Source organism: Quercus lobata, chromosome 2 (genome assembly GCF_001633185.2).
Source record: "Quercus lobata isolate SW786 chromosome 2, ValleyOak3.0 Primary Assembly, whole genome shotgun sequence".
NCBI lineage: Eukaryota > Viridiplantae > Streptophyta > Magnoliopsida > Fagales > Fagaceae > Quercus > Quercus lobata.
In genome coordinates this window covers 59194134-59203706 of record NC_044905.1, presented here as the reverse complement: position 1 = coordinate 59203706, position 9573 = coordinate 59194134, and the positions used below count along the sequence as shown (strand labels likewise).

At 44.1% G+C, this 9573-nt stretch overlaps 1 pseudogene; it reads left to right on the top strand.

Moving 5' to 3' along the window:
* The first annotated feature begins 6960 nt into the window (after nt 1-6960).
* On the top strand, nt 6961-8315 carry LOC115967426 (annotated as a pseudogene).
* Nucleotides 8316-9573: the final 1258 nt, after the last annotated feature.

Genomic DNA, 9573 nt, shown 5'->3' with positions numbered 1-9573 from the left:
TACATGCTCATCCAAATCTTCTAAAAAGTAGGCCCCTATGCCGGCCACCGAGGTGGTACGATATGACCCTTCCCAATTTGGTCCAAGCTTTCCCCACGCAGGATTTTTTGCAGTGCCCAGAACTTTTCTTAATACCAGATCCCCAGGTGCTAGTTGCCTTAATCTCACCTTGGCATCATAACCTTGCTTAAGTTTGTGTTGGTAGTAGGTGAGTTGGACCATTGCTCTTTCCCTTCTTTCCTCGATGAGGTCTAAGCTTTTTTCCAGCAACTCGTTGTTGACATTAGGATAGAATGTGCTGGTCTTCAGTGTTGGGAGGTTTATTTCTAAAGGAATGACAGCCTCAGCTCCATAGGTCATCGAAAAGGGGGTCTCCCCCGTGGATCTGGTACGTCCACAAGACATAAGGCAATTCTTCCACCCATCTCCCTTTCGTGTCGTCTAACCTCTTCTTCAGCCTATTTACTATGATTTTGTTGATGGCTTTGGCCTGCCCATTCCCCTGTGGGTAAGCCGGTGTGGAGTATCTATTCGCAATTCCCAACTCACTGCAATACCTTCTGAAAGCCTTACTTTCGAACTGGAGACCGTTGTCTGAGATTAGGGTGTGAGGAACTCCGAACCTGGTGATGATGTTCTTCCAAATAAATTTCTTGGCATCCACGTCCCTAATGTTTGCTAGCAACTCGGTTTCGACCCATTTTATGAAATAATCAGTACCAACGAGAAGGAATCTTTTGTTCCCCACTGCTTTAGGAAATGGTCCTAGGATATCCAAGCCCCACTGTGCGAACGGCCAAGGGCTGGACAGCGGATTGAGGGTCCCTCCTGGTTGATGTATGTTTGGGGAAAACCTCTGGCATTGGTCGCACTTCTTCACGTATTCGTGCGCCTCTTTCTGCATGCTCGGCCACTAGTAACCTTGGGTTATGGCTCTATGGGACAAGGACCTACCCCCTGTATGGCTCCCACAAATTCCTTCGTGCAATTCCTCTAGGATAAGCTCCGTGGCATCCGAGTGTACGCATAGCAAGTACGGTCCTAAAAATGAGCGCTTGTACAGTTTCAAGTCCTCGGACAGCCAAAATCGAAAAGCCTTTCTTCTAATTTTGTCAGCCTCGCTCTTCTCTTCGGGCAAGACGTCCTCCTTTAAAAACAGTATTAAAGGATCCATCCAGCTAGGCCCTGCCCTGATGCTGTGAACATGCATCGACTCGGCCTTCACCAACGAGGGCCTGTGTAGATCTTCCACGAGTATAACCCGAGGTAGGCATTGCGCCGAGGAGGTGGCTAGCATGGCAAGAGAATCGGCATGGGTGTTTCCGCTCCTAGATACATACGCTAGGCTAAAATAGTCAAAACGCGCCCGCAAGCGCTTTGTTTGGACCAAGTACTCTTGCATTCTTTCATCCCTTGCCTCTAATTCCCCATTTACTTGTCCTACAACAAGCCTTGAGTCTGAGAACATGTTTATGGATTTCTCGCCCAGTTTCTCGACCATAGACATTCCTTCCAATAGGGCCTCATATTCTGCCTCGTTATTCGTGGCCGAAAAGCCCAGCCTTAGTGATTTCTCGATGGTAATCCCCTCGGGGAAAATCAGGACGAGCCCCACCCCAGAGCCCCTTTGATTTGCTGTGTTGTCAACATATGCTTTCCAACAGGTTGGCCCTTACTGAGAGACTGTGTCGACCAATTTTCCGTCTGTGCTTGGCATCCCTCCCCCCTCTTCTGGTGAGGGTTCAGCAAATTCAGCCATCAGATCCGCGAGGACTTGGCCCTTCACAGCTCTGTGTGGCATGTACTTAATGTCGAAGGCACCAAGAATGGTCCCCCACTTAGTTATTCTCCCTGTGCAATCGGCACTTCAGAGTATTAACTTGAGCGGGAGTTAGGTCAATACAACAGCAATGTGTGCTTGGAAATAGTGGGGGAGCTTTCTCGTGGCTTGTACGACCGCTAAGATGGCCTTTTCCAAGGAGAGGTAACGGATCTCTGTCTCATGCAACAACTTGCTCACGTAGTAGACAGGCCGTTGTATGCCATTGTCCATCCGGATCAACACTAGGCTCACTACACGAGGGGCCACGGCAATGTAGGCGAATAACACCTCGTCGGCTTCAGGACTGGACATGATTGGTGGCTAAGACAGATACTCTTTGAGCTGCTGGAAGGCTAAGTCGCATTCTTCAATCCACTCGAACCCTTTCCACTTGTTTAATAAGAGAAAGAAGGGCCTACACCTATCCGCCGAATGAGAGATAAAACGGTTCAAGGCGGCAATCATGCCGGTGAGCTGTTGGACCTCCTTGGGGTTTCGAGGGGGCTGCATGCTGTGGATAGCTCTAATCCGGTCGGGGCTGACTTCAATACCCCTGTGGGTCACCATATAACCTAAGAATTTCCCTGATCCCACTCTGAACGAACATTTAGACGCGTTCAGGCACAACCTGTACTTTCTCAGGATTTCAAAGATATCGCTGAGGTCCCTCAATTGATCGGACACCAACTTACTTTTCACCACCATGTCGTCTATATACACTTCGATGCTCTTGCCCATTTGTAATTCAAACATCCTGGTCATCATCCTCTGGTAGATGGACCCAGCGTTTTTCAAGCCAAAAGGCATCACTTTGTAGTAGTAGTTTCCAATGGGGGTGACAAAAGCCATCTTTTCTTGGTCGTCGGCGGCCAAGGGTATTTGATGGTATCCTTGAAAGGCATCTAAAAAGCTTATTCGAGGGTGTCCTACGGTTGAATCCACCAATCAATCTATCCGAGGCATAGGAAAAGGATCCTTCGGGCAGGCCTTATTCAGGTCCGTGAAGTCCACGCAGACTCGCCATTTTCCACTCTTCTTCTTCACCACAACTGTATTAGCCAGCCATTCGAGGTAGAAAACTTCTTTGATAGCCCCTGCTTTCTTTAATTTCATCACCTCCTCCCTTATCGCATCCGCATGCTCTTTCGACGGTCACCGAGGAGGTTGTTTCATAGGCGTAACGGCTGGACTAACATTAAGATGATGGCAAATGAAATTCGGATCGACCCTCGGAGCCTCGTAGGCATCCCATGCAAACACGTCCACATTCTCTTTTAGAAAATCAATCAGCTTTTCCTTCTCTTGGGGTGGCAACTTAGAGCCGACCTGAAAAAATCTTTCCAGATTGGAGTACACAAGAACTTTTTCCAAATCCTCACAACTCGCCTCTTCGGCAGGTCCCCCACCACCCGGGGCCGGGGCTGGGGCTGTTAATTGCAATAAGCCATTCTTGGTAAAGGTAGAGGGCTCGGTACTCAGTTGTCGTGAGATAGTGGACACCATGCATTGCCGGGCCATGGCTTGGTCCCCTATCACTTCTTTGACCCGACCCTCCGACGGGTACTTCACCTTTTGGTGTAAGGTTGAGGATACAGCTCCTAGGGCATGAAGCCAAGGTCAGGCTATAATGGCGATGTAGGGTGAATATACGTCCACCACTATGAAGTCCACCTCCACTATGTCCGAGCCTGTTTGTATAGGCAGCCTAATCTGACCTTTCAGAATAACAGTTTTCCCTTCGAAACTTACCAAAGAGGAGTAGTATGCTGTCAGGTCTTCTGGTCTCAGCTTCAGCCCCTTGTATAGGTCGAGGTACATTACTTCCACGGCATTGCCCTGATCAACTAACACCCTCTTCATGTCATATCCCCCAATCCTGAATGTGACGACTAGAGCATCGTCGTGGGGCTGGATGGTTCCAACTTTATCCTCATCCGAGAATCCGAGTATAGGCGAGGCCATCCCTTTAGCCCTCTTAGACTCACGGTCATCAGCTTCAGCGGGGAGTCGGGCCACCGACATCACTCTGAAAGGATGGGAGCCGGTTCATCCTAGAGCAGCAAGAATGACATTTATCGTGCCAATAGGCAGTCTCAAGGTGCTTTTCCTTGCCCCGATGCTCGTCTACTCTTGTCATCCAATGGGATGATACAAGAGATGTCTCAGCTTTCCCTCTTAGACCAGTCGGTCCAAATGGTTTTTCAGGTTTCTGCAGTCATCAGTGGTGTGCCCCGGTTCTTAGTGGTATTCGTAATATAGGCTCTGGTTACGTTTCGCGGGGTCGCCTGCCATCCTACTTGGCCATTGAAAGAACGGTTCATTCTTGACTTTCTCTAAGATCTTATGTAATGGTTCTCGGAACACAGCGTAGACTGCCTGTGCCCCGGTGGATCCAGACTGCTCCAAGTAATCCCTTCTTGGCCGGTTGTTGTTGCTAAATCGATTCGACCTGAAGTCCCTCCTCTCTTGAGGGACAACCTTCGATTTACCCTTTCTCGTCTGTTGGTCCTCTTCGACCTTCTTGTACTTATCGATTCGGTCCATGAGCTAGCGCACGCTGGTGACCGGTTTCCCAATCAAGGACTTCCTTAAACCGTGCTCTGTCGGCAGGCCTCTCTTGAAGGTGCTGATGGCAACGTCATCGTAATTTCTCTCTATCTCATTATACATCTCCCAGTACCTATCCGAGTAGGCCTTCAGGGTCTCTCCTTCTCGCATGGACAAGGACAAGAGGGAATCTAAGGGCTGAGGAACCCTACTGCTCGTTATGAAGCGAGAACTGAAAGCCTGGGTTAGCTACTTAAAAGAATTTATGGAGTTTGGCTTGAGGCTGTCAAACCACCTCATCGCCATGGGTCCTAAAGTGGATGAAAACACTTTGGACATCAAAGCTTCGTCTCTGGAATGGACGGCCATCATCTGGTTAAACTAGCTTACGTGCTCTACGGGGTCCGTCCGACCATTATATATGGCGAAAGTGGGTTAGTGGAACCGCCGAGGAAGTTCAGCCCCCTCTATCCTGCGTGTGAAGGGTGACTGAGAGATGCGGTCCAAGGCCTTACTCATGGCGTCGTTTGCTAGACCCTTGTAAGACGGACTTTTGTGGCCGCGTTTGTGAGGTTGCTCTTCCTCATAGAAATAGGTTTCACTTGGTGGGGTTCTCGACCTTCGCCTATACTCATTATCCTCTTCATCGCTGGTGTCTGGACTGGGGGAAGGATGCCTTTGCTGTACTCGGCGCAACTTCCTCTTCAGGTCATTGATTTCTTACTGTAGAGCCCTATTATCATCCCGCTTTTGGGATGCATGACCTTTCCCTTTCGAGCGACTTCTGCTCGTGTGGGAGGTATTTACGCTACCCTCTCGTCACTTGTCTTGATCTCTTTCCCGTTCGAGGTTCAGAAAGTTGACCTGCCATTGGGAGTCTACGGGTCCCGTTTAGCGCAGACCTGATCCTTCCATTTCTAACGGTCATACTTGCTGAGGCACAAGTTCTTCCCACAGACGGCGTCAATTGTAGGGTCACAATTTAGAGCCCAGGCCCAATAGGTATAGGGTTCTGGTCCAAGGAGCTCGAAAACAATGAATTTGTAGAGAGTGGGCTATAGAACTAGGTCTTAACGAAGTGTATTCTAGCTAAGGTTGGGCCATACAACAATTGAAAGTAAGAAAATCCCCTTCACATTCATAGATTCTCAGTCCGAGGAGATGTGGGGAATGTATATGGGTCCCAGTTCAAAGACTATTGTTCTTGCACTGTTCTTCTGTTCTAACTTCCTTTTTTCCGTCCTCTACTTCATGAGGACTCCCCTTTCTTATATAGTCTTCTTGGAGTCATCAGGGTCTTACATTTGTTGATCATCTGGGCTTTCACTTGAGTGCTTATCCCATCGGACATTCCCTCCCATCTTTCTGTGAGTTATGGTACCCAAGGCAGCATTGTTCACAGGTCCTCTCCACATTAATGCGGCCAGAAAAGTAGCTGCAATGCAATTACTGTGGCAGCTGCAGCCTCTCCTTGGACACCCTACGCTTCCTTCCTTCCTACAGGCCTGTGGGACTCATCCTTGTTACTGATGCCCGTTGGGGTGGGTCCTTCTAGCAGGCAAAGTGCATGTTTGAGCCATATTTGTTACATCCAAGGAGACATTTCTCCTCGGACCGCCTTCTAAACGTCTTCAGGCCCACAAGAAATGGGCCGGGAGCCCTTTTGGCACCCACGTCTTCTCCTCGGACGTGGTCGATCTTCCTATACGGGGCCCAAGGCCTATTGTATGATCTTAGGCCTTTGCCCCTACAGCCACCATGATAAACCATAAAAAAAAAATTGCCATATTTTTTAAAATGATCTTGAAATGATCATAAACCTGAAACCTTCTACATCAATCTAAAACACCCAGATTCTATTCCTTAACATATTTGGAATAAAAAACATTTCTACAATAATGACCAAGAAAATCAGAAACCCAATATCATATAAAAATAATAATAATAAAATAAAGTTTGCCCTAGAAAATTTTACTTCTACCACATAAAATCCCAAAAAATAGCACTAAGAAAACAAAAAGTTTCAAACACCAACAGAGAGAGAGAGAGAGAGAGAGAGAGAGAGAGAGAGAGAGAGAGAGAGAGAGAGAGAGAGTCCTTAATTGTGATAGATGTGGAGTCCCTACCAGTGGAGCCACCCAAAATCAATGTCTGAGGGAGAAAACGACGGAGCGAAGAGTCTTTGAAGAGTGAGAGGGAATGAGACTAAGAGAGACCGTGAAGTTTGAAGTAGAGGGAAAACCCAGTTTGAAGAGTGAGAGTGAGAGGGAAAACCAACTTTGAAGAGTGAGAGTGAGAGAGTATGAGAAGACTCGGTGTGATTTTTTTTTTTTTTATACAAGATAGAATTCTACTCTAGTCTAATCTAAGTGCATATGTGTGTAAAACTCTCTCCTGAAGACTTGAACCCTGGTCCTTGTCCCCCACACTCCACAAGCACTTATACTTGTGGAGTGACCATTGCACCAAAGGTGTGCGGTGGTTGAGTATGTTTCAGTTTGAGTGTGTTTGACTTTGAGTGATCTGTGTTTTAAGTGATTTGGACACGTGGAGGGCTAAACTAAAATTGAGTTCAAAAGACTTTGTCAGTCATGGCCATCCTCTCTGTTTATGAAGAAGATCAGCAGAATCAACAACCTTTTTCTTCTAAGAAGGAGATCATTCTTGCTGAGAAAGAAGCCGAGGTCAAAAGGTCAAAAGAGGAGTAGAAGCGAACACCCTTTCCAAATAACAATAAATATCAAAAAATTTAGTTAGTTGTGACGTTTCAAAACAATGCTGAAAACTAGCATCTCAAGTGTCTAAAACTCGAGTTCCAAGATAAAACTCGAGTTTTTAAGTCTTGATTTGTAAGCGGATGGGTCTAATGTGGAAAAAAATCCACGTGGAAATCGAGTTTTAAAGACTCGATTTATATAAATTGCAGAAAAACGCTGCTATAGGGCTTTAAAACGTCACTATAGGGCTCCCAGAACCTGGTATGGGGTGATCACACTTATAAAAAAAAAATTGCAGGAAAACGCCACTATAGGGCTTTAAAACGTCACTATAAGGCTTAAAAACGCCACTACCTGAACCTGGTATGGGGTGATCACACTTATAAAAAATAAATTTGCAGGAAAACGCCGCTATAGGACTTTAAAATGTCACTATAAGACTTAAAAACGCCACCATAGGGGAAAATTTTTTTGCATGGAACTCGAGTCTTAAAGATTCGAGATCTATGTGGCATTTTCAGTCCAAATCGTCCAGCCAAACACTCGCAAAGCGAGTCTTTGGGACTCAGGTTTTAATATGGATCTCGAGTTTCTAAAACTCGAGATGCTATTTTTCTTAAAACTTTGAAATGTTGCCTAACTTACTACATAGTTGCCCCTCACACTGCTAGTCTGCCTATTCCCCTAGGAGAAGCAGCAGAAAGAGAATAAACCTGTTTCTAACAAAGACAACGGCCTAGATATGGAGAATTATTCATGGGATCAATCCCTGTAAGAAGTCACTGTAAACGTACCAGTCCCACAAGGCACTAAATCCAGCCTTCTTTTGTGTGACATAAAGACGAACTTTGAAGGTTGGGCTCAAGGGTCAGCCTCCAATCATCGATGGACAGCTATTCACGCTTGTGAAAGTTGATGATTGTATTTGGAGTTTGGAGGATAAGAAGATGATCACTATTCTTATTTGCAAGAGAGATCTGAGCGAGTGGTGAAAATCTTTGTTGAAGGGTTATCCAGAGATTGACACACAAAAAGCTGAACTAGAGCCAAGCAAGTTGTCTGACTTGGACTCCGAGACCCGTTCTACAGTGGAGAAGATGATGTTTGATCAGACACAGAAACAGAAGGGACTTCCAACAAGCGATGAGATTAAACAAGGACAGCTGATGAAACAATTCATGGCTCAGAATCCCAACATGAAATTCCCCCCAGGAGCTCAATTCATGTGAGATTAGGAAGACAACGAAAAGATTTGATCTTTTTAGTTTGTAGTAAATGTTTATGGCTATATGTAGTTCTAATTTTTATTGCTTTCGTTTAGGATTAAGGATTTGTTTACAAGTTTAACCATTGTGATCGTGTGCTATTCAATATCAATTGTGGGCTTTTCAAATTTATCAAACTTCAATTTTTGGTTGGATTTATTATAATCTGTAATCTTTTTAGCTCATAGATTAAGACTCCATTTGGATAGAACTTATTTTGTTGAAATTGAAAACTGAAAACATTGTAGTAAAATAATTTTTAAATGTGTGAATAATGCCGTTAGACCCATTTTTAATGAAAAAGTGGTTAAAAAGTAAAGTTTGTAGGATCTGTAAACAGTGCACGGGTGCACTGTTCACGAGAGAAAAGTCAAATATTGCGGCTTAAAAAAAAAAAAAAAGAACTAAACGTGATTTTAAAACGCAGACGCACAAAAAGCCGGATCCAAACCGCATCTAAGTATTTGTTTACAGATTTAAGCTTGAGATCATATGCTATACAGTATCAATTGGGGGTTTTTTAAAATTTATCAAAGTTCAAAAAAAAATTTTTTTTTTGGGTACTATCATTAAACATGGAACAAAAGGCAAATACATCAGGTTCAGCAGCAATGCTGGATGGCCAACTTAGTGGTTGGATTTATAGTAATAATCTGTAATCTGATATATATGAGAACAAGTTTTATATTAGCTATTAGTAACATTGTAATTTTTTGGCTAAATTTAAGCCTGGTTAGATGCACTAACCATCCAATTTGCATTGTATACTGATTTTTTTTTTTTTTTTTTAATGAAAATTGTATACTGATTTAATTCTTTATGTACCGTGTGGGTACATTGAATTTTGAGGGAATAGACTATAGAGTGTAAAACAGAGCTTGCATAAATTTATAGAGTGGTGATAATTAGAAATTATATGTAATTGTAAATTTGTGTATGACAATGAATAACTCACCGTATGCAATAATAATTAGTAAAATTTATAAAAACTAGTAATATCATGCCTTAATGTAAAAGAACAAACATTTTAAGGCTCCACGCAAAGATTGATATTAATTTTTTTTTGTTTATAATAGAATTTCAGTTGAAGTATATAAATATGGTAAAGCTTAGATATTGTTTCTTAGGTTCCTTTCTTAATATTCAGTCATGTGGCTTTTTTCTCATAAGATGGAAGTGTATTTTTAGTTAAGTACAACCATATGACTGAATCTTAAGAAAA